This window comes from Apium graveolens, chromosome 7 (assembly GCF_009905375.1).
Source record: "Apium graveolens cultivar Ventura chromosome 7, ASM990537v1, whole genome shotgun sequence".
NCBI classification, from domain to species: domain Eukaryota; kingdom Viridiplantae; phylum Streptophyta; class Magnoliopsida; order Apiales; family Apiaceae; genus Apium; species Apium graveolens.
The window spans coordinates 99193339-99195513 of record NC_133653.1 but is presented as its reverse complement, the minus strand read 5'-3'; positions in this window follow the sequence as shown (position 1 = coordinate 99195513).

Here is a 2175-nt window from a genome sequence, read left to right as displayed (position 1 = left end):
AACAAAAAGGCCATTGAATGAAGTAGTAATGAAGTTAGAATCCCATGTTTGTGCTATATAAGTTAATCAACCTTAATTCTCTTAAATAATATTAGTTAGTATAATCTCGTAGTTATAATCAATCTCAAATTGTTATCATCTTAGCATTGAATAATAACCATAACATTGTTGCATAAGTACATTTATTGAATTTAACCCAAAAGAGTCTCTGCGGGAAAGAACTAGAAATAATTATATATTACTTGCGAACACGTATACTTGCGTGTAATATTAGCGCGTGTTTTCGTCCTAACATTCAGCTATTTAAGCCTTTCCTTGTTATTTTCTCAAGAGAACTTCATACTTTGCTTCCAATTCCAAGTAGGCTTTGTTCTTCTTCACTTCCGTTGGCTTCCTACACTCAGTTGTATATTGGCCCAACTCATCACAGTTGTAGCACCTAATTTTTGATCTGTCAATAGATCCAGTTTTGTCCACCTTTTCCACCTGAGTTGTACTAAATTTTTCCTTTCCAGTTGTTGTTGTTTGAGGTTTCTCTTAAAATACTTTGACTTTTTCACCCTAATGTTAGAAAATTTTCTAGCAAGGTAAGCCATTTATTTATCCATCTCATCTAGTTCATCAAGGGTGTAATATTCATCCTCTTGTAGCTCCAATATGACTTGTTTCTAGGGCTCCTTGTTCATTTACCAACAATATGAGTGACTGGAGTTTGAGCTTCTTGTTCATCTTTAAGCATTGTACTGTCATTGACCATCAAGGCACTAGATCCATCAACCACATGTCCTTGGTTTGCCTTCAGTGACTTTCTCAGCAATATCTCAAGCTCGCATGTTTTCAAAATCCTATTTCAGACCTCTAGTGTCATTCTACTTAAGTCTCTTCCTTCTCTAATAGCAGATATCTTATGTTCATGATGGTCAGGAAGGGTAAGCAAAAATTTTAGGTTAACCTCCTCAGCTTCATAATATTTATCATGAAGTTGCAAGTCATTAATCATTTTGTTAAATTTTTCAAAAATTTCAGTAATTCCTTTTTAGGTCTAGCCATGAAACCCTCATACTGAGACACCAGTATTCTCCTTTGATTTGATCTGACTTCCTCTATACCCTCACTCAGAATTTCAATTTTCTCCAGATCTGTTTAGCAAATTCATAGTTGATAAAATTATTTTACATCATATTATCAAGTGACTCAATTAGTATGAGCTGTAAACTACTATCCAGTGCAACCTTTTCCTTTTCAGGCTCTATGTGTGTTGAGGGATCTTTAGGTGCATAATGAGCTGGTATGACCATATCTCCATCTGTGGCTTCTGGAACCCTTTCCATAGGTATGAAGGGTCCATTCTCAAGGATTTGAATATACATGAGATTGACCTTCCTTATAAACATCATCATTTTCTTTTTCCATAAAGTATAGTTGGTCTTGTCAAAGACTTGTATCCTAATAATGCTTAATTTCCGAGCACTCATATAACACCCTCCAAATCCGGGATATAGATTTGGGGCATTATTAGTATCAACTACAAACTAAACCTGCACAAGCGGAATATAAATATAATAATTACCCCGAACTACTGCTACTCAGGATCTTTTAAGGTTAAGAGTTGAAAACAAGAACGACACACTAACTTTATTACAAACTTATTTAAAAACAATTTATCTCAAGAACTCTCTTTATTACAAAACTTTATTATATCTACATTCTCACCACACAACTTTTATTCAAACGATAATACTACTTATCCTGTTACACCTGATCTGGTAACTCAAAGCTCTCTTCGGGGATAGGGAGGAACACTCTTGGTATAAGAGGATCCCGCTGCTTGACTCGCTTCTTGACTATGCAGGTCCTGATAGGTTTCATTCTCTACCTTAACTATAAAACAATAGGAATAACAATAAAAGGGGATGAGCCAAAATTGCTCAACAAGCCTGCAACAATATATATTGTATAAAGAGAGAAGAATAAATGAACTGATAATCTGTTGGTTTGAACAACCATCTATTTATGTAAAGAATTATAATTTGCCATTACTGGCGAGTGCCAAATGAACAAGACTGGAAACAAGAACCAACATATGCACTATAACCTGCTGATCAGTCAGGATACAGTGCGGATCTATACCCAACTGCATAGACCCAACCAACATAAGGAGTACTCAGGAAACTA